At 47.5% G+C, this 25,928-nt stretch overlaps 2 pseudogenes; both read left to right on the top strand.

Moving 5' to 3' along the window:
* Positions 1 to 15,189, top strand: part of LOC148480537 (uncharacterized) — a 47,784-nt pseudogene extending 32,595 nt beyond the window's left edge.
* An 8-nt stretch (positions 15,190 to 15,197) lies between these two features.
* LOC148480536 (uncharacterized) lies at positions 15,198 to 16,434 on the top strand (annotated as a pseudogene).
* The last annotated feature ends 9,494 nt before the right edge of the window (positions 16,435 to 25,928 follow it).

Below are 25,928 nucleotides of genomic sequence, written 5' to 3'. Positions count from 1 at the left end.
GATGCTTCACGGTATGCAGAGGCGGCATGAACACTGCATCCGCTCCCAGAAACCTGAGGAGGCAGCGATGGAAAACAGGTAAGTGTATACTGCTGCACAGAGCCGTTACTAGACTTTTTGGTGCCCTGTGCCAGAAAGAGCATTGTCGCCCCCTATTTTTCAAATGCCGACAAATCGCACCCGAAAAATGGGAATGGCCTCATGGGGAAGGGCCAGGGAAGAGATAGAGGAGGCCAGGAGATGCTTGGGATAAAATAAGAGGAAGCTACAAGTGAGAATGATTATAAGTAGAAAATTGAAAGGCTCGAACAGCGTCCCCTGCCCTGCGATCCCCTGAGCGGTAGTTACGGCCCTGCTGCTGCAACATAAGCTGCCGTCTGTAAACGGCAGCTTGAGAGTGCTTTCGTAGGCTAAATGCCATCTGGAGATGGCGAACATTTGTAACATGTTTGATGAATACAGTCATTTCGACATCCCCATATTACTATATGGGGAATGTGGAAATTAATGGTGACTGACTTAACCAGGAGATATTAGTCATATATCCTATGTCAAGACTTTTAATGAATACAATACATACATAAATATGTTAAAAATAGCATGAAAAATATGGTTTAATGCACAGGTTCTCAAACTCGGTCCTAAGGACCCCAAATGGTGCATGTTTCCCAGGTCCCCTCATAGAATCGCAAGTGAAATAATTATCTCCACCTGTGGATCTTTTAAAATGTATCAGTGAGTAATGAGTACACCTGTGCGCCTGCTGGGTGACCTGCAAAATGTGAACTGTGCGGGGTCCTGAGGACCAAGTTTGAGAACCACTGGTTTAATGAATAGACCCCCAAGTCCGGATATCAGAACCAGATCTTACATGTTTTGGATTGTATGTAATTACCTCCCTCATGATTTCAGGTGCCATGTCACACAGGAGCGTGTATGGGGAGGGTGTGGGCTGTAGTTCATGCGGCAATACTACATATTATGGGGCCCATCCATCAGTGATGGATTGCCGCGATCCCGCGATGCGGCAACCCAGCATCGCGGGATCGCAGAAATCCAACATGTTGAATTTTCACGATTTGACGATCGCGATCAAAAAATGATCGCGATCGTCAAATCGCCGACATTTAAAATGGAAAATGTCTGCAATCCGGCGACGGATCGCAGAACATCGATGGTGGGAGGTCAGCGTTTCCACCCATTGCATCGCCGGATTGCAAAATCCGGGGTCTGATGTATGGCCACCTTTAGTCACCATTAGAGAGCGTTGTAGGTAGATGGAGTGTGTGGGAAGCATATAAAACACTGCAGCCATCTTTGTCACTGAGTTTGGTCCATGAACTTGGGGTTGAGATCTGAGGTAGGACGCGTGGTCTGGACTGACGAGTGATACTTGGGAATATGGTGAACGTATCAGGTGTTTAATCATGAATCAGCCATAAACATAAGTAGTGAACTGGTGTCATCAAAGAGGTCAGCAATCACTGGTAAACCCCAAGGATTGCAAGGAACTCGGGGGTTTATGTACTAAGGGGGTCATTCAGACCCGCTCGCGAGCAGCAGTACACTCGCAAGCGGGTCGATGTTCCCCACTGATCATGCGCACGACGGAGGGAGCTCCGTTGTGCGCATGCGTGAGACCCGGGGAGCGACGGGCTCTCCATCGCTCTGGGTCTCGCACCAAAGGGGGCGTGCTGTCGATGTTGATTGGGCGTGCCGGGGGCGTGCCTGCCAGATGGAGGCATTCCCATGGGAACGCCTACCGTCTGAAGCCGGCCCCACTGACATCACTAGTGATGTCAGTGGGAGTGATTTTGGCTCTGATAGAGCCAAAATCACTCCAGGGCTTGTGGCAGGGAGACCCTAACGCAGGGTCTCCGTCGCAAGTCCGATGGTCGCGATGGTCAAGATCATCGCAACCATCTTTTTGGCCGCTCGCATATACTGTGGGTGGTCACCCACAGCTATACGAGCGGCCAGGAGGACGCTCCATTTTCATGGAGGAGGGCCCTGATTCAGAGCGAGCGCTCTGGTCAGAGCGTTCAGCTCTGAATCAGGCCCTAAGCCTTTGGAGAGAGACAAAGTGGATAAAGTACCAACCAGTCAGCGGCTGACTGTCCCTTTATAGGCTGTGTTTGCAAAATGACAGTTAGGAGCCGATTGGTTGGTACTTTATCTCTGTGTTTCAGAGTATGAAATGCTACCTGGGTGGTGCGTCTAAGTCGCGCCAAGCATCTCACTCCATATGGAGCAAAATCGCCAGGTGAATGAGGTCTCATCCGTAGCTGACATTTTTATGGATAGTGTCCTCTTCCGGTATGTTGTGTATAAGTGTTTTAGATATCAAAGTAAAGCTTGTAATTAATTAGATTGTAAGCTTGCGAGCAGCAAGGCCCACTTAACTCTTTCTCTTCCTTTTATAACTCAGTCTCGCTTTACTACTTGTTCCCAATTGTAACACACAGCCGAATATCCTGGCACTATATAAACAAATGTCAATAAAATAAAATGATTTTTTTCTGGTTCTTAAATGACCACAGCAACCATCTTGGGTTCATTTACTCAAGTTGTTCTCTCTTAGTGAATCAGTGGAATCTGGGGTCACGTGTCGCTGGTGGGGAGGGCGATGTGTTTGTGTGTTACTGTGAAATATCTTGTGTTACTCGTCACCCACATCTAAGATAATGCCAAACCCACTAAATGTCAGATCACAGTTGAAGTAAACCAGCACACCAGACGCACATGAAACATACTGTCAGGCTTTTAATGTAGTAATCGAGGTTTTTTTTTTCTAAAATAAATGATTCTTATGACCTAAGCAAACACATCTTACAAGATCACAGAATTAACAAATTCAGATTCCACAATAAACTCAGCCGAGTAACATAGATGGACCGGCGCAGTACAGGAATCAGGGATTTACCTCACTACTGCTAATGCTGCAACAGAACCATACAGTACAGCTGATGGTCTGCTTAATGTTTTACACAAAAGCATAACGCAGAGATCTAAGGGCCTGATTCAGCAAGGATCGCAACTGCGATTACACACGCTATAGTCCGATTGTTGGGTTCTGCGCATGCGTATGCATCGCATTGTGCGTGCGCGAACCGGCCACTGCGATCGCAGACACTATGAAGACACATCGCAGAGTGATTGAGAGGAAGTACCGTTTGTGGGAGGTGACTGGGGGGACGGCGACATGCAGGCGTGCCAGTGCGTTTGATCGCCGTTGCAGGGGCGTGCATAAATTATCCACTGCGATGCCGTACACTAGGGATGGGGAACCTCAGGCCCGGGGGCTGTATAAGGTCCCCCGGAATCATTTGGTCTGGCCCTCAGAGCATTTTTCTTCTAGCCTCATCTGGCTAGCAGGGTGCCTAGAATGGCACCCTGCAGCCAGAATCTATACAGCAGTGCCACCTGGAGTGGCCTTAGGACGCTTCATACGGTCACACCGCTGCCCTTACAGCTCCCCAGGATGCTCTGGGCATTGCTGTAATCACCGGTGATTGTGACCCTGCCCACGTGTGACATTTCACAGTGGGATTTAATCCCTGGTCTCTGTGACATCACTATACAATCAGTGCGTGGAAAGGTCTTTTTATGAGGGACGTATTTAACTATTTGGGGCAAACAATGTTTAGCGTCCTATTCTTCCCCCTATCCAATTGCCATGCCTCATTTATATTCAGTGGTTGTCATGCAGACCTCATAAATGATGTTAAGCCTATTCACCCAAGTCATGCCCAGAAGACTAACTCGATGGTAGGAATTGTCATCAACCGTTGATGGGTTGCTACCGATGGCCGATGGTTTTGCCGCTGTCTCGTGTCCCCGCTAGTGACACCCATGGATTGCTCAAGCCGTCAATGGTTTTCCATGAAGGGTTTCCTGCCATCGATGGAAAGTACCAATGGTGCCATCAATGGTGAACCATTCAATGGCCATCCCAACCTGTTGGATACAAGATTGTTCCGGTCAAAGTGACTGTATGCCTAAGTCAGAGGTGTACGCAATGTCTATGTTTGCGCAAATTGAGCAATTATTTGCTACTGCGCATGCGTGAAAAGTCCTGGAATACCCCTACGGCACATGAGTACCACTGAGTGTGCGCAGACACTGTGTCAGTAAACCGCGCTGCGCTCTCAAACGCAAAGCCGCAGCCACAGAGGTCATGCTTAGAAAATTCTCAGAAGGAGACACTGCGCCATCATAAGTGTCAATGGTGCAAACGATGGTGTGCCAATAGTGGAGTGTTTACAACTGCCGACGGAGAGAATGTGACTTGCTTTAGAATGATATACCTGACACTCCCACTGGAGTCATATGACCATGGCCACCAATGTGAAGTGGTCCTGCCCACTTTCGGAGGAGACGTGGCTCTGTCCTGATTTAATTGTTGGGAGGTATCTGGAAGCTGCCATTTTCTCGACATAAGCCCTTTTTTTTAGTTATTCTTTTGTACAGAAAAACACAGATAAGTGGAGAACAATCAGTTGACTTGGGATCACTTACAAAACAACACAACACACGATAATTTGAAAACTGTAAAAATCTCATTTTATCCAAGACTACTAACAAAAACATACATCAGTTTGGAGCGACTCCCCTGTTTTAATCCAATGCGGTACAGAGCCAGCACGCAGAAAACCGAGATTAAGAACAAGTGTATTATGCAGACATCAGTAATCTGTTACATGTGCAATAGAAATAATAACAGATGTTATGGCATTCTCCAATTAGAGATTATATGGCTGGCTATAAAAGCTCACCCCTTGTGCATGTTATGTGTTACTGTGTGTGACTGCAGCGGAGGAACCCCAGCCAAGGCTGGAAGGAAGGGAAGCGTCTGCGCTGGGCTTGTATTCTGATTAAACATGTTCTTAAAGTCTCATAGGAAAATCATTTTTCAAAAAGAAAGTTGGAAAAATAAGTCGTCGGATGTAAATTAAAGACTGTAGAATATGCTTAAAAACTATGGCCCTGATTCAGAGCCGGACGCTCTGACAGAGCGCTCGCTCTGAATCAGGGCCGTCCTTCTTCATTTTTAGAGCGGCCTCCTGGCCGCTCGTATAGCTGTGGGCGACCACCCACAGCTGTAGCGAGAGGCCAGGAAGATGGTCGCGATGGTCTTGACCATCGGGCTTGCGACGAGACCCTTGTGGTAGGGTCTCGTTGCTGCAAGCCCTGGAGTGCTTTCGGCTCTATCAGAGCCGAGAGCACTCCCACTGACATCACTTGTGATGTCAGTGGGGCTGGCCCCAGCCGGGAGGCGTTCCTGTGGCACGCCCGCCAAAGGGAGCGTGCTGTCACTCACCATCGACAGCACGCCCCCTTTGTAGCGAGACCCGGAGCGACGGCTTGCCCGTCGCTATCCGGGTCTCACGCATGCACACAACAGAGCCGCCTCCGTCGTGCGCATGCGCACTGGGTCAACATCGACCCGTTTGCAAGCACTCAGCGCTCGCGAGCGGGTCTGAATTAGGCCCTATGTCCAATTCTATGAGGAAAAGGTTTATTAATTTTTTTTTGCTTGATAGGAGTAAGTGAATCTGTGGGTTATGTAGGGTCTGAGATTAATGAGTAATATCATCCTGGGAGTTTTTGATCTATAACACCTTAGTTGCTGTGAGTTTTCTCATTCCTGTGCTGAGACCATTGGGGTATATTTACTAAAGTGTGGGTTTTAGTAGTGGAGTTGTTGCCCATAGCAACCAAGCAGAGCAAAAGCTTCAATGGCTTCACTCACACTGTCTCCAGTGCTGCAACTTGTGGATCTCCAAACACTTCTGCACCTTGCCCATAGGCGTATCTACCATAGGTGCAAGGGGTGCAGCTGCTATGGGGCCCAGAGCCGAGGGGGGGCCTATCTTCCTTGTCAGTTACATGTGTTATATAAATTTTTCACCATTGGGTGGTACATAGGGGCCCTTACAAACGTTTGCTATGGGGACTTCATATACCTAGTTACGCCCCTGACCTTGCACATCTGCATTTAACTTGGTAAACCCCAACATCACCAGGCATGAAATCAGTAAGGGCGAGATAAAAAGCCATAAGGACCAATTATTCCCCGAATCCAAAGACAATTGTCTGACCACTAGTGCTACATTTGAAAACACTCAGGTCCCAGGCGTCACACTGGATTTCTCAAACCTATAGGGGCATTACTATTAATTAGAGATGAGCAGTTCGGATTCTGTGGAATCCGAACCGCTCTGAACATAGGGGATCTGAGTCCACCCGAACGAGAGAATCCGACATCAGGGCTCCTCTAGTGTAGGGCAGACCGCTGTGATAGCGGTCTGCCCTACACAGAAACAAACACACAGCCGCCAGCGGCAGCTGTGTGTTTGTAATACCAGCCAATGAGAGTCAGGCAGACTCTCATTGGCTGCTGCGTCCCCGGAGGGAGCCGGCTGGAGCTCCCACCCCGCTGTGGGTGATGGGAGAGATGTCACGAGTGACGTCTCTCCCATAGTGCAGAGAGGAGCGGACGGCTGCGGTCACAAGCCGGAGCGGGGATTCAGGTACTTTTTTTTTTTTTTTCTATGTAAGGCGGCGCTACTGGGGGCACAAATACAAGGGGCATAATCCAAGGGGAACAACTACTGGGGGCATAATCCAAGGGGCACAACTACTGGGGGCATAATCCAAGGGGCACAACTACTGGGGGCATAATACAAGGGGCACAACTACTGGGGGCAAAATACAAGGAGCACAACTGCTGGGGGCATACTACTAGAGGCACTTGTAATGGGGGCATACTACTGGGGGCACTACTAATGGGGCATACTACTACTATGGGCATACTACTAGGGGCTGTACTAATGGGGGCATACTACTGAGGGCATTGCATAGGGGGCACTACTACTGAGGGCATTGTGTAAGGGACACCACTGCTGGGGGCATTGTGTAAGGGCCACTATTGCTGTGGGCATTGTATAAGGGGCACTACTACTGTGTGCTTTGTGTATAAGGGTCACTAATGTGGGCATTGTGTAAAAGGGTCACTAATGTGGGCATTGTGTAAAAGGGGCACTACTGTGTGTCGTAACATAAATAAGAGACACTACTTTATGGTGAAATGTAAATCAGGGGCACTATGTGCGGTGTAATGTGAATAAGATTGTGCACTGTGACTCCTTGGGCCGTAGCCCACTATGTATACAAGTACTGTGCTTCTGCTGGCCGTACCCCACTGGGTGTGTGGGAGGCCCAAGGACCATTCCATCTTGCACTACCTTTCATTTCTGCCACTGCTGTGTGGCAATGTGTCATAGATGTGCTTTATACTGTGGTGTCTGTGTCGCTGCTCTGACGCTTGGTAACCAGTCAGCTCACTGCAACCTTTGGTCAATAAGGTTGAAAACTATAATTTAAACTGTGAGGTGGTCTAAATTGACTGTAAATGACTGGAAATTAAGGTTATTGAGGTTAAAAATACTCTAGAAAGAAAAAAAAGCCCAATTTATGTGATTTTAGCTTTTTTATCAATTTTTGTAAAAAAATCCAAATCCAGACAGCAAATTAGAACCAAATACAAATCCGGCAAAAATGGCCCTACTATTAATATGCATTGTGTGAAAATTATATGTTGTCTACTCAGAGCTGTAACTAGACTTTTTGGTGCCCTGTGCCAGAGAGAGCATTGGCGCCCCTCCCTTCCATTTTTTAAATAGGGACATAAGATAGTTCACCTGAAATAGGGCCATGGCCTCATGGGGAAGGGCTAGGGAAGAGATAGTGGAAGCCAGGAGATGCTGGGGATGAAATAAGAGGAAGCTACAAGTGAGAATGATAATAAACAAAAAATCTGACAGGCACAAACAGCGGCCCATGCCCTGCGGTGCCCTGTGCCATGGCACTGGTCACACTACCCTAGTTACGGCCCTGGGTCTACTGCATATGTCCCAGTGATTACATTAAAAGTAAACATACAGAGACTAATGTACAACGTGCACTCACTGTGCATTAATTGCTCCAGTGCATCTAATTTTTCCACCTAGCACTATATGAGATGCAGCCCTGTCCTCTGCTCATGGGATAAGAGTTTTCAGTTATAGCCTAAAGTTGCCCATCCACTAGACGATTTACGTGAGCGATTGAACTATAACGATATCGTTAGCATTCAACCGTTCATAAATCGTTTGTAAATCTCTTGCAAATAGTTTGTAAAAATGTCTTAAACGACCAGCGATGTGCGCTCCCGCTGGTCGTTTAGACATCTATCATCGTGAAAACATGCTGGTCAATCTGACGATAACGTTAGGTTGATCATGTTTGCGGATGATTGATGAGCCTGCACTGAACGACTGCTCGATCAGTGCAGGCTCATCACGGACTGACAAACGACTGCACGATTACAATGTCGTAATCGTGCAGTCGTTTTGAGTTCTGCTAGTGGACGGGCACCTTAAGGACACAGGTAGGCTGCAGCCTGGAGACTCAGTAGCACCCACTCTGCCTGTTCCATGCCAGTGTCTGGTATTATCACCACGGGCCAGTCCATGCCAGCTTGATGTCTGCATTTGCTAGGAACACAGCACCTTGTTGGTAGCTCGGCTGGACATAAATATATATATATATATATATATATATATATGTGGATAATACAGAGAGACAGGCTGTACACTGAGCCAAATACTTAGAGATAAATGTATAATATACACAGAGCATACTTGCCTACCCTCCCGAAGTTGCTCTCGACCCCCTGGAAGAGTGGGCAAGTATCCCAGCCGGCGACACCCGCCCGCACCCCCCCGCACTCCTCTCCCTACGTCCACCCCCACCTTGCTTAAGTGGATGGTTTGGGGGAGCTGGCGTCATCGTGGCCCCGCCCCCAGCTACACAATGCCGGTAATCTTTGCATCGTGTAGCGGGGTCGCATTGATGCAATCGCGTGGTAACGCCCCATCCCGCCCTCGAAATCACATCACGCCCCCCTTCCACCCCCACCGCTGTGCCGAGCTGGCTACTTTCTCCCGGAAGAGGCAGCCAGATTGTCGACAAGCCTGTCACAGAGGCTGTGTACGGGACTCTATAAAGCTGTGTGACCAGCCAGCACATGTCACCACACAGAATCTTAGACAGGGGGGAGATGTATCAAGCCTTGGAGAGGGATAAAGTATAGAGAGATAAGGCACCAACCAATCAGTTTGTAAAATGACAGGTAGAAGCTAATTGGCTAGCCCCTTAATGAAATAAACGTCCAGCCCCGCCCCCTAAAGCAGCCAGCTGCATCTCCACTCCGGGCTTCTCTCAGAGAGGAGACTTCAAAAGAAGGCAAGTATGGATACATCCCACCACTGATCGCATGCATAGCCGTCTATAGAGGGGTACAAGTTTTGCTATCCAGACCTTGGTGCATATGGGGAATGCGGTCAAACTGCATATTGGGCTTCATGCATCTTGCCCAAAATGTATTCTAATATCTAAAACAGCAAATTAAGAAAAAACCTATACAGTAGCAGTGGCAAACGCAGGATTTCTATAGGGGGGTTTCCAAATGCTTGATTTTAGAGTGAGTGTGGCCTGTCCACGAAGAGGGTATAATTAGCACTTATCCAGCTTTAATATGTTACATACAAAGTATATTGTGTTGCATAATTCCAGCATATACAGGACCAGCGATCACTGTAAGCCATTAGATGCGGCAGTAGGTCCATCCTGTCTGAGCAGAATGTTTTTATTTCAGATGTGGGCATCATTCCAGAGCATGGGAGCAAGTCCAGGAGTCTGAGGGAGCGGCAGAAGAACTTAGCACTGTACTGGACATATATGTACATATCGGTCTCTTTATGTACTGGATAGTCTATTATTATTATTATACAGTATTATTTATTAACCCTCTTGATGGTCTATAGCAGTGCACCCCTAACAGTGCATGTTTTCCACATCTCCTAGTTGGTGCACAGGTGTATTTATTACTGGCTGTCACATTTTAATAGATCCACAGTTGGTGCTAATCATTTAATTTGTGATAATGAGAAGAACATGCAGCACTAGTAACATTCTATTATATTACTATTTCTATCGTGGTCATGGTGTGTGCTGGGGAGGGGGGTTTCCAGGCAGACGGAAACCCCCCCTGAGTTTGCCTATGAGTACCAAATTACAAACTGTATAATAAAATATTTGCTGAGGTCCACACAGCGTTCTCCTTATACTGGTATCACACACCGCCGGTTACACGGGTTAAGGGATGATGCACATGTGACTAATGGAGATCTGATGGATGTGTCTGCTTCTCCCCCAGATAATGGGAAGTGTCAGGACATTCAGTTTATCCGGGAATGTTGATAGCGTTTGCCCAGATTATCTGTGATGGGTGAATCTGGAATAATAACATATAGCTGGGCCTACGGCTGGTCTCACAGTGGGAGGTGTGCGTCAGTATGACAGTAGTACAGATAAAACATATACATCAATTACATCAAGACATTCCCCAGTGTCACTTAGGTTGGCTGTTTATTTTTCCCTAATCCTTTTTCCTGCTTTACATATTCCATTTGCTGCTCTGCTTAGGGAAATGCCAAGAGTTTCCACATTCATAATACCACTCATTAAAAGGGAAATGTATGAAACTTTTGAGAGAGTGGAGAAGTTGCCCATAGCAACCAAACAGCTTCTAACTAGCAATTTATCAAGCACATTCTTTAAAACGATAGGTGGTAGCTGATTCCTTGCTACTGGCAATTCCTTCACTAGTTCAAAGGTTTAATACATCTCCCCCTGGGCGGGATGTACTAAGCATCACATCCGCCTCTCATCGGGTACATACCGTGGTTGATTACCACGGTATGCACTTAGAATATTGGAAAAGGACAGCTCTCCACAGGGAGCTGTCATTTTCGATGCCCCCCAGGTAATGGGCCGCGAGTCGCTGGGGGAGATGGGAGGTATGCAATTGGATCCCTGATAATGGCGTTACTCACCGGGGTGAAGTACATATGCAAAACTGCATTGTTCCCTTTAGTACATCCTGCCCACTGAGTCTTTTACAAATCATATAAAATGTAATACTGCTGCCCAAGTGCTCTTAGATGACATACACATACTTCCCTACTCTCCCAGAACAGCTGGGAGGCTCCCAAATCTCAGATGCTGCTCCTGCCCCTACGGAAGAGCATTCAAGTCTCCCAGAGGCTGATTCACCTCTGCTAGACACCACCCGCTTTCAAGGTAAAGGTGGGCGATCCGCAATTTGCACTTACTCACATCAAAGTACCCATGACCCCCGCTTTACAATGCCGGTAATCTTGCCATTGTATAATGGGGGGGCCACGAACCGTCCCTATGCCGTCCCATGCAACGCCCCTTGCACGCTCCCCACAATGCCCCTGTGTGCCATGCCACGCTCCCCACTGTGCCAATCTGGCTGACTTCTCCGAGAGGGGGCAGCCAGAAAGTCAGCAAGATTGGACATACATACAAAGTATAACCAATAGGAAACAGAACTGAGCTTTCTAAGCACACATTCTCCCACCTCATGGTTAGATGCCTGTCTCTGCTTGTTGATACCTGCTCTCAGGTGTCTCTAGTCCAGTGTGCCAGCTCAGCATTTAGATCCACACACAGCAGACTTGGAGGAGAATTTAATTAGACGCATTAAAGCGAAAACTTAACGGTGACGTTTTTGCACAGTTTGTGTGTTTTGGTGCAATATTTTCACATCTTTTGTCTATGCTCGTTCCTGTTTTTCGCACTATCCTATTACACAAGACATGAAAATGCATTCGCACCAAAACTGTTCATGGAGTAACCTGCAAAAAGTACATCACATTTTGGAGAAATCTGTCTGGACCCCAGAAAAAGGCTATCTGACATAGGAAATCAATTTAGAAGTGTATAAAAAATAAATAAAAAATTGAGGGGGGGGCAAAATAAATGCAGCAGTTAAATTAGGGGTACATTAAAATGAATGCAAGTATATTTTTTTGAGCCCAAAAAGTGCACTTTAAAAAAAATAAATACACCAGATGCTGCCTCCTGCAATGTTTAAAACACCGATCCCATCCATAGAACCCCCCAAAATACCAGACCCACTACTTTACATTAGAATTTTCTGATATGAGGCAAGAACCGAGGTAGGCTTGGGTTTTCCCGCGTGACTCGGATCTCAAAATGAGGCAAATCGTCATCCTCCCGCTGTCGGATTCTCGCGGTGATCGGCGCCATTTTCACTGCGGGTGTGGATGGTGAACTGAACAGATGTGTTGCTGTCACTGTCTGTGTCAGTGTGTTGACCAACTTGTCCTGTCGGGCTTAAGGCTGCTGCTGTGTTGTCTATAAAGGGGCTGCAGTATATAAAGGGGGGGCTTTAGTGGGTGCTGCAGCTGCTGTGTCACTTGTCCCATCAATCAAGGGGCTGCTGCTGTGTTATTATATTATACATAAGGGCTGCTGCTATGTTATTATATTATACATAAGGGCTGTTGTTGTCCTGTCCATCAAGGGGCTAGGGCTGCAGTCCATAAAGGGGTGCTGTGTTGTCCAGGGGGGGTGCTCTGTCAATCAGGGGTGCTCTTCCCCAGTGTGCATTAGCAACTTAGCTGCGCTATTATTGTTCGGTGACACTGCTGGCCAGACTGCAGAAGCATCCTCGATTCTATGTCAGCATGTTCACTCGTGCTTACATCCTCATAAGGGGCAGAACCACCAGTCATAAATAAAGGCCAAGGCCTTAGTCTTTCCTTGCCACTTCATGTGGTGAAACTGGCATATTGCCAATATTATGTCTTTCTGCAGCTACCTTTCCCTTTGATGTTTTCTTCTTTACCACTGTAAAAGATTGGCTCTTGATTTTAGATGCCCTGACTTAAGCCCTGTATGCCCTTGGGCATCGGCTTTAGTAGATGATGTAGATCGACTAGTATTGTCATGACTGATGGCACTGGCAGCAGCTTCAGCACTAGTATATGGTTCCTGCTCTCCTCTCAAGTCTCAACTGATCATTCTCCATATCAACAAACACAAATAAAGTGGGGTACAGTACACACGGCAATTTGTGCCAATTTTAAATATTACACTGCGGTATCAATGACCTACAGTGTCACAAGATTTTTTATGAATAAGAAAAGAATAACATACTGCACAGCCACTTACAGTGCACAATATTATTTATGAATAAGAATAACACCCTGCACTACCACTTAGTGTCACAAGATTATGTTTTGTTGTGGTCTTGTTGTCGGCGTGTAGAGTAATCATTTGACAAACAGAGTGATTGAATAAGATCGGCGTGGGTTAAACTTCGAGTCTGGGGGCTGGCTTGGGTAACACCATGTGACTTAGTTGACCTATAGGATAGGTATGTGTGTTTTAACTGGGTGTGTGGGCTGAGAAAAAGCCTCTTTTGTTCCTGTCTTCTGGCAGAAATAAGTGATGTGCTCATTGCATTAGTGTGAGATAAATATTTGGTTATTGCTTTTTATCCCTGCACTTTATTTTCATATCTTTTTCTACATTTGGGAAATGAGGAGGTGGCCGTGGGTTCGAGACCAATCCTTTAGTAATTGGATCGCGGGTTTTTGCATGTTTGCATCATGCTATTTAATAACCCGTCCTGAGGAGCACTTAAATATTATCAGGTATCTGCACCTGATTAATGGCATGCAGCGCGGTTCCCGGGGGTTTGCCTGGCGGGCTTACGATGCAGAGTTTCGTCTGAAGCAGGATGGCAGGCCTGTCATTGATTTTGGTGGTAAGGACGTGGAGGTGTGGCTGGAAGTCACTCAGCCACCGCGTCTTCCAGTCGAAACTCCCCCTATTCGGCGTACACCGGGACCGGGTCGTTATTCCGCTCAGACTCAGAATAAAGGCAATTGTTTTGCTTTTAACAATGCCACCTGCACTCGGGCAGCGGTGTCGTTTTCGTCACCTCTGTTTGCGTTGCGGCGGAGCCCATCCCGTGTCCAATTGTTCCCGACCGGCTGGACAGCAGTCTTCCAAGTAAGGCATCATCCCCAGTGCATTTGGCTGCTATGACTAAATGGTTGGATTGGTATACAAACTTTGAGGATGCACAGTTTTTGTATTCCGGTTTCACTTTTGGTTTTCGGTTACCAAAAGTGAAACCGGAATACAAAAGCGGTAAGGTTAGGGTTGGCCCCCCTAAGAATCTGCGGTCAGCACGCGAGTTGCCTTATGTCTTAAAAGCCAAAATTCAGAAGGAGGTGAGCCTAGGGCGAATGGCAGACCCATTTGAACAACCCCCGCTGGAGGATTTGATTCTTTTTCCAGTGGGTGTTGTCCCCAAGAAGTCTCCAGGTAAATTTAGGCTCATTCAGCATCTGTCATACCCATCAGGGTCATCAGTGAATGATGCTATACCTCCGGATTTTTTGGTCGGTGGTGTATCAGTCAGTTGACGAGGCTTTGGAGATGGTTAGGTCGTATGGACCTGGTGCTCTCATGGCTAAGTTAGATGTGGAATCGGCTTTTCGTCTACTTCCCCTGCATCCTGACTCCTTCAGGTACATGGGGCTTTGCATTGGCGGCAGATATTTTATAGACAAGTGCTTGCCTATGGGATGCTCTGTTTCCTGTGCCTTTTTTGAAAGATTTAGCACCTTTCTTCATTGGTGCGTGGAGACTTCTTGTGGAGGTCACGGGATAGCTCACTATCTCGATGATTTTCTGTGCGTGGGTCCTGCAAATTCAGAACGTTGTGCTATTCTTTTGTTTTCTTTACAAGCTCTGTTTTTCCATTTTGGGGTACCGGTTGCCGATGAGAAGACTGAAGGTCCTCTCGCTTGCCTATCGTTTTTGGGCATCAAGATTGATACCTTGGTGGGGGTTTGCAGGCTTCCTCGGGACAAGGTGGCGAAATTGCGCAATGCGATTGCTACATGTTTGGCGGCAAACAAAATTTCTTTGCGGCAGGCGCAATCGATCTTAGGTCTGCTGAATATTGCCTGTATGGTTATCCCGATGGGCAGAGTTTTCTGTCGAAAGCTGGAGCAGTCCACGGCTGGGGCATCCAGACCGCACCATATGGTTCGCCTGTCCTCCGAAATCAAGAGGGATCTGTCCATTTGGGCATCTTTTCTTGACAAATTTAATGGTGTAGTGATTTGGATGGCTCCAGCTGTCGACAACTTTCAGCTGCAGCTTTTCACCGACGCGGCTGGTTCAGCGGGTTTTGGTTGCTACCTTGCCGGGTCCTGGTGTTCGGCACCTTGACCTGAGGAATGGGTGCGTTTGGGTGTCACACGGGACCAGTCGCTCCTCGAACTCTTTCCAATCGTGGTTGCATTGGAAGTGTGGGGTGAGCGTTTGCGTGATCGCAGCATAGTGCTCAGGTGTGATAACCTTGGCGTTGTGCATGCGATTAATCAGCAGCGCGCCAAATCATTGCTAGTGTTGCGAGTTTTGACGCAGTTAATCCTAACTTGCTTGTGCTGCAATATTTCATTTAGAGCGCGGTATATTCCCGGGGCAGAGAATGAAATCGTAGTTTCAGTGGGCTAGGTTTCGTTCTTTGGCCCCTGAGGCTGATGTTACTGGTGTGCTTTGCCCCTCTTATGTTTGGCAGGTCATCAAGCCGGCATGGAGGGCTTAGCACGCCGGTCTCTCACCCCGGGTACTTTGGGAGTTTACAGCCAGGCTTGGGAAGAGTGGGAAGAATATTCCCGTCGCCACAGACATGGAGGTAAGAGCAGGCATCAGTTGATGCTTTCTTTTATTTGGCATCTCTATGTCTCTGGCAGATCCAGAGCTGTGGTTTCCCATTATTTGTACGGTATTTCATTTTTCTTTAAGTTAAAAAGCCTTCCAGACCTGACAAAGAGCTTTCTGATTCAGAAGGCCTTGAAAGGTTGGGCTCGTTCGGTTCCGGTTGCGCCCAACAAGAGACGTCCTATTGATATTTCCCTCCTTCCATTACTCCTCGCGGCCATAGCAGACGTGGCGGATTCGGTTTTTGAAGTTGATTTGTTCAAACTAGTTTTTTCTATGGCCTTTCATGGGGCTTTCCGGATTTCGGAGTTGGTGGCGGCATCCAAGTGAACTGATTCTGCGCTTCTTCGGGCGGACATTCTGGTAGGGGAGAGGTCGTTGCTTTGTAGGCTTAGGCGCTCCAAAACTGATCAGCTGGGTAGGGGACGTTGGATTTCGCTTGTTCCTTCTGAGGACTTGCGTATTTGCCCCATTGTCCTGGCCAAGCGTTATCTTTAGGTCAGGCCTGCTACTGCAGGCTCTTGGCTTCTGCATGAAGATGGTTCGCCATTAACCAAATACCAGCTTGGTTGGGTTTTGAAGCGCTGTGTCTCTCGTGTCGGCCTCTCCCCCCAGGATTTTGGTACGCACTCGTTACGTATTGGGGCAGCAACTTCTGCTGCTTCAGCGGGATTTTCTGTATCCGAGATTAAAGCTTTAGGCCATTGGAAATCCTCCAGTTATAAGCGTTACATTCGGCCTCTGCATTGATTGCATTTCGCATTTAATAATTTTATGTTTATTCGTTTGTCTTGTTATTTGTTTGTTTACCTTCAACGTATGGTCTTGTGTGTCTTGTTTGTCCTGGCTACCCGACTCGGGGATGAGCTACTTGCCGCTATGGCAGCGGAAATCTGGAGGCATTTGGCGTTTTATTTTTGCCTGAACTGACGGACCTAATTCGGCTTATTGACATCACTAATTACAATTACAATGTCCCTCATCAGGTTTTTCGGTTTTTCCTCCAGCCGAGTTATTCATGTTTCCCTGCAGGTGAATGCAGCAGTCGCAAAGCAGGTGTTGGCCTCTGGTGGTGATGTTGTTGTGCATGACAGGATACGTTTCCGGGAAGCGTATCTGTATAGGAGAGATGGTGTTCATTTGTCTGAGGAGGGGGTTTTGATTTTTGTTGAGGATCTGTTCCAGGTATTTCTTCAGTGTTTTAGTTATGATATGGTGGCGGTGCTTTGGTTCTGTAACCAGACCTTCGTGTTGGCAGGAAAGAACGGCAGGTCATCGCTTAGGGTGCAAATAGTTTTCAGTTTGTAGTTTTATAGTATTTGGGTGCGCTCACCCTCTTTGACTCATTAAGTTCGCTGGATCACCCTGCCGGGTGTAGCGTCATCACCCTTCCGGGTGGGTAGTCATGTTAGAGTGCTGGTTTCTCTGCACCTTAGGCAGTGTCCGCTTGGTATGCATGTCTGTGTGCTGCATGTCTGTGTGCTGCATGTCTGTATGCTGCATGTCTGCTTGGTATGCATGTCTGTGTGCTGCATGTCTGTATGCTGCATGTATGTATGCTGCATGTCTGTGTGCTGCATGTCTATGTGCTGCATGTCTGTGTGCTGCATGTCTGTGTGCTGCATGTCTGCTTGGTATGCATGTCTGTGTGCTGCATGTCTGTATGCTGCATGTCTGTGTGCTGCATGGCTGTGTGCTGCATGGCTGTGTGCTGCATGTCTGCTTGGTATGCATGTCTGTATGCTGCATGTCTGTGTGCTGCATGTCTATGTGCTGCATGTCTGTGCTGCATGTCTGTGTGCTGCATGTCTGTGTGCTGCATGGCTGTGTGCTGCATGGCTGGAGTAAGCTGTATGTTGCCGTCCTTTCTTTGCCACCATATCTCCAATCAGTTTAGATTAATTTAATACTCATTAGATAATTTTAATAAATTACCAACTAATTATTCTGCCAAATTTCATGTCTCCGAGTCTTTATTTCATATAATTTATTAAGAAGGTATTTTATCGCATGGTGTTACACAAGGCACCCCTCTGACGATTGAAAGTTTAATTCACAATTGAGGAAAGAAGTGAAAAGTTGAATATTGAAAAGTTTAAAATTATTTATGAATAAGAATAACACACTGCGCTACAACTTATAGTGTCACAATACGTGGACAATAAACTGCGGTCTGGCCAGCAGTGTCACCAAACAATAATAGCGCAGCTAACTTGCTAATGCTCACACACAAAAAAAACATTTTTTTTGTGTGTGGATTGATATTGATATTATTAATTTAATTTCACTTTTATTTTTTTCACACTGGGGAAGAGCACCCCTGAATGAGGCAGCAGCCCCTTGATGAACAACACAGACAGCACCCTTTTTGATGGACAACAAAGCAACCCTGCCGTGTGCGGACAGATCGCCTGCCGTGCAGAGTCACAAATACTGTACGTGGACAAAAAACTGCGGTCCGGCTGGCAGTGTCACCAAACAATAATAGCGCAGCTAAGTTGCTAATGCACACACACACAAAAGAAGCACTTTTATTGTTTTACATTGAGGAAGAGCACCCCTGAATGAGGCAGCAGCCCCTTGATGAACAACACAGACAGCACCTTTATGGACAACAAAGCCCCCTGCCGAGTGCGGACAGACCACCTGCAGAGCCACAAATACGTGGACGATAAACTGTGGAAGTGCACCAGGATGAGCAGGATATTTGTGTAGCTGACGCTAATGAGCATGTTGATGATGAGGATGTTAATGATGAGGATGTTGTTGATGAGGATGTTGTTTGTGTAAATTAGGCACCAGTGGATGAAACAGTTGCTCATGATAAGGAGAAACCCATTGTCATGCCTGGGCACAAGACAAAACAACTTGGTTGTGTTGACTCATCTGCATCACCAGTGGGTTTTTTTTGAGAAAGTTTAGTTTTTTCTTGGCAGATGCACTTGCTGGAGAAACTGAAGGTGAAGCCACCACTGCATCATGTGCCACTTGAGCTGACAATTTGCTTACCAACAGCTCTTTGCATCTCTTCAGATTTGTGTCCGTTGGGAAGAAAGACACAACATCTTCATCCCTTCTGGGATGAAAATCCACTCCAAGCAGCAACAGCAGGCATAGCGCTCAAGGATTCTCAAGAAACACACAACGTAAAACTTAAACCTTAAATCTTTAATTTGCTCTGTCCATTTTTAGACAAAAATAGGGGTTTTGAACAACTTTTCACCTGCTCTGAGATGGTGAAAACTTTTTGCAGGTTTTTGTCTATGGACAATTCATGTGAACACTTTGACAATAGGATTTCAGGATAAGCAATTTGTGCACAAAGTTCGCACGCGCGAAAACAATTTGCGAATCCGCGGCTTTTCGCGACTAAATTACTCTGACCCTTAGTAGGAGAAGCTGCTGTCACTGGGCATTCACGGCAAGTTCCAAGCTCCTCCCCTGTATGGCAAAATGTGTCAGGCCATGCATGCGCAGTGAAATAGCTGGATGTGATTACCTGTATTTTTGAAGTGGCAATAATTTACAAGGCAAATCCAGGTTTCTCGCAGACTATTACATGGTGAGGAATCTATGTACACATCCATGGTTTGGCTATTGGGCAGCTGTAGTTGGCTATTGAATGACTGGGGGGCTGTTTTGGAGTTGGACATCCCTCTTGGGCAAATAGATTCTGAGCAGCTGTATGCAAACTTTGAAAACAGTGTTGAACATTTAATACATGTTTGGCTGTGAGAGCAGAACTTCATGAAACCCGCAGACATTATAGAGGGAGGGGCACCTGGAATAATGACATTTACAGTGTGACTAACACCGAATGGCCAGAGCTGGGATTATTACCACAGAGAACCCTGAGCCATTCTCTGTGAGGTCATGTCCCTAACCGGCCAATTACTGCACGCAGCTGCAGCCTAGAGCACTGGGAGCCAGTGTACATGGCTGACCTCTGGATAACGTCAGTGCTGGTGGTGGTGATAATGTGTGGCAGCGAGAACTTTAATATTAAGCCATCGTGAATGACGGGAATTAAAACAGAAAATACATTAAAAATTATATAATATTACGCTAAACATTTATTTTCCTGTTGTTTTCACTAAATAGACATACAGTACAACATATGGACTTTTTATATATGAACCATGCTTGTTTGTGACCTGCCATATTGCTTTAGTGGGTAGGGATAATAATAGTATACTGTACATTTCTACAGGAGTCACCTCTGTGTGCTGTACTTTGCGTTTGATCCTGTACCTGGAGAGCAGTGGCGTACGCAGGGTATTTGGAGCCCAGGGCGAGATGAAAAATGGAGCCCACCCACCGCGCTGAAAAAGTGGGTATGACCACATGCCACAAGGGGACGTGGTCACTGCAAAATGGGGGCGTCACTCTGAAAAAAAAAAATTCCTTGTCACTCCGGGAGCATTCCTTTCCATTCCATATGCACCTTAATGCCCCCAGTAGTAGTGCCTCTTATACAGTGCCCCCTGTTGTCATGACGTCTCTCCCTTCACTCAGTGCGGGAGCCAGAAGGTGGAGCTCATGAGTGAACTCCAACCCAGCTCTGGCCCTGGGTGCAGCATCCAATGAGAGTCTATCTGACTCTCATTGGCTGCTAAAACAAACACACCGGTGAGTGTACTACCCGGCGGCGGCATGTTTGTTATTGTGTAGTGCAGACTACAAACTAAACACTAACCTGGACGCTGGCCGGTGGCGCCCCCCCGCACCGCCGTTCTGACGGTGCCCAGGGCATGTACTCCGCCCGACCCCCCTTAGTTACACCACTGCTAGAGAGCAGCTCTGTGTCTATCAATAAAGACTTGGCTAAAAAACACAGAAGAAAGGTAAAGCAATGCATTAAGTAGAAGTTACAGGAGGGAACATACAGTACCAACCAATAAAGGTGGCACGCATGCACCATTAACCAGCACAAATGATGGAAGGTTGATAAACATTAGCCAAAGATAACACTGCAGAACAACACCACAAATATTACATATCTTCATTAAAACCTTCCAGCTCTCATCCTTAGGGCCTGATTCACAGATGAACAGAATAACAAGAAAAATACTGCGCTGGTGTGTCCTAGTCAAAACACATATAAACACATAATAGATATTCACATATATTTTCTTAAAATGGATGATATACTGCTAATATTCATAAAACAACAATAAGACTAAGGACCTCATCCTGACCCACTCGCAAGCGCCCTAGCGCTCGCAAACGGGTCGATGTTTGGCTGTGCGCACGCGCAGCGGCCGCTCTGCGCGCGCAAGCCCTGGAGCGAGAGAGAAATTCTCTCGCTCCGGGACTCACTACAAAAGGGGCGGCTGTCGATGTTGATCGACAGCTCGCCCCGTGTTTTAGGCTTGGGGGGTGGGGTGGTTTCACAAATGGAGGCATTCCCAAACGAACGCTTGCCATTTGAGGGCGGCCCCACTGACATCATCAGTGATGTCAGTGGGAGAGCTTCCGGCTATATTAGAGCCGAAAGCTCTCTGGGGCTTGCGCAAGCCGAGACCCTACCTCAAGGGTCTCGTCGCCAGCCCCATCATCCTGGCCGCTCGTTAAGGCTGTGGGTGGTAAGCCACAGCCTAGCGAGCGGCCAGGAGGCCGGATCATTTTTTACATGCGGCCACCCTCTTTCAGAGCGAGCGCTCGCATTTTACGAGCGGCTCTGAATGAGATCCTAAATCTCATCAATAAACCTGTTAAGTGCAGGGATTCCTAATACACATCACAGTAATTCCATTTCTATGTGGCAAATGGTATGTGCATAGATATGTATCAAATGAGGTTAATGCAACAATGTCCCATACAAAATTAAATGAAAAAGAAAAAATACTGTCATTCACGGAAAGATGAAATAGCATGAACCGTGATGAAATAAAAGTACAGCACTTGATATAAATCCAAGCAAGGAAACATTAGTTGTAGATCATACCTTGCAAATATGGCTTAGGAGAAGTGTGTAGCTGGGCAATGTCCGATCGCACCCACTCCAAGGTAAGTGTGCTCACAAGGAGAGAGCTGGATGGGCCCCTGTATAGATGGTTTGTCACGGAGCGTCTCCAGCCCAAACTCCACAGGCAAGCAGCCCAGCAGACTACGTAGAGTCCAATAGATATCTGCAAGAGTCCTGCTCTCTCACTCCGCCAGCGGAGAAGGATTATGCAGCGTCCACCCAGCTAGCAGGACAGATCACCCGGATGGCTCCGTGCGGTCAGCTGTAGAATCAGCTGTGATGGTAATCAAGTGTCCGAGTACACAGCAGTGTCCGGTCTCTGCATTGGCTGGCTGGATTAAGTTGAGAAATTGTCCAAGTGGCTCAGTATCAAGATGCTGGTTAGTAAGGGGTGTGCAGCAACGCGTTTCGGCAATGGCCTTTATCAAGCTGGATTCACAGATGACTCCAATGCAGATTTTATGCAGAAGAGCGATTCGGTGATCGGTGCGTGCGTCTGAGTCGCAATGCGCATGTGTCAAAAAGTATATATTTGCACCCCCTGCATTGCTACATGGTTTGTCCAGGTACACAGTTACTTGCTCTTTTTTTTTTTTTTGCTTTATTCTGAACATAGGGGTATATTTATTTACTAAAGTGCAGGTTTTTGAAGTGGAGATGTTGCCCATAGCAACCAATCAGTTTTGAGCTATTTTCTTCTAGAATGTGCTAGATAAATGAGAAGTAGAATCTAATTGGTTGCGAGGGGCAACAACTTCACTTCTAAAAACCCTCACTTTAGTAATATATACCCCCTAGAATCAGGACCTTACTTAAGTGACCCAAAGGCAGGGGCGTATCTATAATGGGTGCAGAGTCCCACGTCGGCGCGTGGGTCCGGCGCTGCAAAATGACTGTAGAATGGCCGCGGCGGCCATATTCCTGTCGTTTGTGCATGCGCAGTACAGGGAAAATACCAGCTGCGGCCTTTTTCCTGGTGACCTGTGCATTCATTATAGACTCTGGGCACACTCTAGTGCAAAGAGTCTATATCTCCGGCCCGTGTCGGAGACTGCACATGGGCCCCCTCCTCTCTAGAAACGCCCCTGCCCAAAGGGTGTGTTTTTTCTACAAAGAAGTCCCTGCTTTTGGTTTGTATAATGGTACATAGAGAAACCATTTGTCTTCAAATAGGTCCTATGCATACAACCATGCTATCTACCTGTCAGTGACTTCAAGTTTTTAGCGTTATTAGATTTTCCCTTTGAAGATTTCAAAACCGCTAAGATCTGTCAGTCAGCGCAGCAGTGAGGGCGATCATACTAGAGGCCGCATAAGATCCTTCCTCTGAAGTTGATTTCTCAGATACTATGGGCCGTATTCATTTAGGAGCGAAAAGCCGTTTTCGCCGCTTAGTTCGCCGATGATGTCATTTTCGCTAATTTGATTTATCCCCGTATTCAATTTTAGCGTTTTTTCGCCAGTGTGAAAATGTAATGCAATGTAATAGGCAAAAAAGTTTAGTCTATGAATAACCGGCGAAAAAAAAGTGCAAAATTGGGCTTTTCGAGTTCAGAGGTGCGGAAACCCCTCTGTACATCCCCCACCCCTTAACGCAAACTGCGTAAAAAAAATCAGAAGAAAGCACAAAGGACACCCCAAAAAAGCACTTTGAAAAAGTGGGTGAAAAAATTTAAAGTGGAGGTACAAATTCAAAAATTAGCTAAATAGCCTTTGGGGGGGTCTGCAAGTATGGGGGAGGTGTATTTTTGATTGCAGATGCTTGTTGAAGGTGCGTTTTTGCCACTTTTTAATGCTTGACATTAGCCATTTTTAAATATGCTTGCTCCCATTTTCATGTACCCCAAATTTGATGGGACTACTTATTTTCCAAAAAAAGTTGCAAAATGCTATTCTTCACCACTTGCTCAAAGACGCTAACAGGGGCGTAACTAGAACTTTTTGGGCCCCATAGCAACATTTTTAAGGGCCCCCCCTAACTTAGGTCTTACACAATAACCACAGTAGTTCCCCTAAAACATTAAATGCCCACTGTAATGGTGCCCCTTATGCAATGCCCACTGTAATGGTGCCCCTTACGCAGTGCCCCCAGTAGTGAGCCCCCTGTAGTTGCCCCCAGTAATGAGCCCCCTGTAATGCCCCCAGTAGTGAGCCCCCAGTAATGCCCCTAGTAGAGAGCCCCTTGTAATTGCCCCCAGTAGTGAGCCCCCTGTAATGCCCCCAATAGTGAGCCCTTTGTAGCTGCCCCCAGTAGTGAGCCCCGTGTAGCTGCCCCCAGTAGTGAGCCCCCTGTAGCTGCCCCCAGTAGTGACCTCCTGTAGCTGCCCCCAGTAGTGACCCCCTGTAGCTGCCCCCAGTAGTGAGCCCCCAGTAGTGACCCCCCAGTAACTGCCCCAGTAGTGAGCCCCCTGTAGTGACCCCCTGTAGCTGCCCCCAGTAATGAGCCCCCAGTAGTGACCCCCTGTAGCTTCCCCCAGTAGTGAGCCCCCTGTAGTGAGCCCCCAGTAGCTGCCCCCAGTAGTGAGCCCACTGTAATGCCCCCAGTAGTGATCCCCCTGTAGTGAGCCCCCAGTAGCGACCCCCTGTAGCTGCCCCCAGTAGTGACCCCCTGTAGCTGCCCCCAGTAGTGAGACCCCAGTAGCTGCCCCAGTAGTGAGCCCCCTGTAGTGAAGCCCTGTAGCTGCCCCCAGTAGTGACCCCCTGTAGCTTCCCCCAATAGTGAGCCCCCAGTAGCTGCCCCCTGTAGTGAGCCCTCTGTAATGCCCCCAGTAGTGAGATCCCAGTAACTTCCCCCCGCGGGCGCGTGCGCACACACAAAACAAACAAAAAAAAACTTACCTTATCCCCGCTCCTGTGAAGCCGCCGACCGCCCCGTCGCCCGCTCCTCGGCACTATGAGAGTGACGTCATGACGTCACTCCCATAGTGCACTGCGGGACCCGGAAGACGGAGCTCATTCCTGAGCTCCGTCCCCAGTCTCCGCTCCTCGGCACTATGAGAGTGACATCATGACGTCACTCCCATAGTGCATTGCGGGACCCGGAAGACGGAGTGAGCTCCGTCCTCCGGCTGCCGCCGGGGGTTTGAGTAGGAGTCGGGTGTCCGCTGGTAACACAATCTCAGAGGGCGCCCGGCATATGGAAAGTGCAGGGGGTGCGATCGCTGGGCCGGCGGGGCCCTTAAGCCGCCGGGCCCCTTAGCAACCGCACCCCCTGCACCCTCCATAGTTACGCCACTGGACGCTAAATAGCTCCTATTGAGACCATTTAAAAATCCCAAATACCTTTAGCAGGGCTATTCGGGGGTACCCATAGTGAAACCCCATCTCAGAGCATCTTTAGGGGGGTGTCAGGCTGATTTCCCCAAAAACGACAGGACTTTTAGGCAATTTAGATTTCGCCGGATCCCGTTTTCGCACATTTGCAATTGAATACGGGGATACGCGGGGACGCGCGTTATAAGTTTTCGACGGCAAAACTTTCGATAACGGATATAAAATCCGTCAGCGGACTTTTCGGTCCTAATTGAATACGACCCTATGTATCTAACCAAGTAAACGATATAGGAAAATACATCCTTGTACACATTACCACTTTTCTTTTCTACAATTTGTGCTGCTCAGTAATCTGTGCGGCACTTTGCATTTATTTCATACAAGCATTTTTGCATTTCGATATCTACACCACTTTGGCCAGGATGTCGTTTTGGTTTGTTGTTTTTATTTGTGTAAGGCATTCATGGTTCACCAATTTTTTGCCAAAATTTCCCCCCAAAAAACCTGTACAAAGCCTGTATTTGTAGAGTAACCGTTCGTTCACGTCATGGTACCATTCAAACCACTTTTGGTAGGGTCTCGTCTACCACAAACCCCAGTGAGCTTTCAGCTCTATTAGAGCCGGAAGCTCACCAATGACATCACGAGTGATGTCAGTGGGGCCGCCCCCATACGGCAGGCATTACGTTGGGAACGCCTCCGTTTGTGTAACCACCCCCCTGCCCCGCCTTCAAAACGGGGCGAGCTGTCGATCACTCTCGACAGCCGCCCCTTTTGTAGAGTCCCGGAGCGAGAGAATTTCTCTCTCGCTCCGGGGCTTGCGCACGTGCAGTGCGGCCGCTGCACGTGTGCAGGGCCTCTACATCGACCCGCTTGCGAGCGGGTCTGAATCAGACACAATGTGCACGATATTTATGAAGAAAGCACCAGAAATATGGCGCCAGCAGCCGACCGCTGAGACCCTGCTCTGGGTGCCGGTTAGGGAGAGTGTGGCCCCCTTTGA

Source organism: Taudactylus pleione, unplaced genomic scaffold, assembly GCF_031769625.1.
Source record: "Taudactylus pleione unplaced genomic scaffold, aTauple2 ptg000611l, whole genome shotgun sequence".
NCBI classification, from domain to species: Eukaryota; Metazoa; Chordata; class Amphibia; order Anura; family Myobatrachidae; genus Taudactylus; species Taudactylus pleione.
This window is presented reverse-complemented; position numbering and strand designations above follow the sequence as displayed.